General features: G+C 50.5%; 1 protein-coding gene across 1 annotated transcript in view; it reads right to left on the bottom strand.

Annotated features, from left to right (window-relative positions):
* The window catches only part of KCNJ6 (potassium inwardly-rectifying channel, subfamily J, member 6), a 92,193-nt gene that overhangs the window by 33,376 nt on the left and 58,172 nt on the right, over positions 1 to 645 (bottom strand). The window lies entirely within an intron of this gene.

Raw genomic sequence — 645 nt, 5'->3', positions numbered from 1 at the left:
CTGTTTTACATGTGGGGATGCGTGTGTTTCAGTTTGGAGTGGAGGCTTTGAACTCAGGTCTGCTGGCCGTCCAAGTGGATCACACCGTGGCCGGGCTGGACTTGCGCTCTGAGACTCATTTTTCTAACTCGGCTATTTTTATCCTAAAACAAGTTTCCTGCTTCTGTAAATCTTTACTGATCACTTGATCACACATGGAACAGAACTGCTTTGAGCGTGGTGGGGGCAGAGGGGGGCCATGGGACCATGTGCAGTCAGGGCCCATTGAACTGATTTCACACCAGCCACGGCCTGGTGGAGATGTTCATTTTAGAGATTAAGAGGAAAATAAAAGTGAGATCAGGGCATCACAAGCATACGGTGGGAACACACAGTGAATTCAAGGGAGGGATGGAAGCATTTGGACCCTAAAGACATGCATGACATTGCAATTTAGTCTGGATGAGGAAGCCAAGATCCCTTGGAAATGTCTTTGCACGTGTGCGAGGGTCTCTATCAAGTTTCTGCCGCTGCACAGCCATTTAACGTGGGTCCTACAATATCTGCTGCTGCTGCTGCTAAGTCGCTTCAGTCATGTCCGACTCTGTGAGACCCCAGAGACGGCAGCCCACCAGGCTCCCCTGTCCCTGGGATTCTCCAGGCAAG

This window comes from Bison bison, unplaced genomic scaffold (assembly GCF_000754665.1).
Source record: "Bison bison bison isolate TAMUID 2011002044 unplaced genomic scaffold, Bison_UMD1.0 scf7180017864037, whole genome shotgun sequence".
In the NCBI taxonomy this organism is placed as follows: Eukaryota; Metazoa; Chordata; class Mammalia; order Artiodactyla; family Bovidae; genus Bison; species Bison bison.
This window is presented reverse-complemented; position numbering and strand designations above follow the sequence as displayed.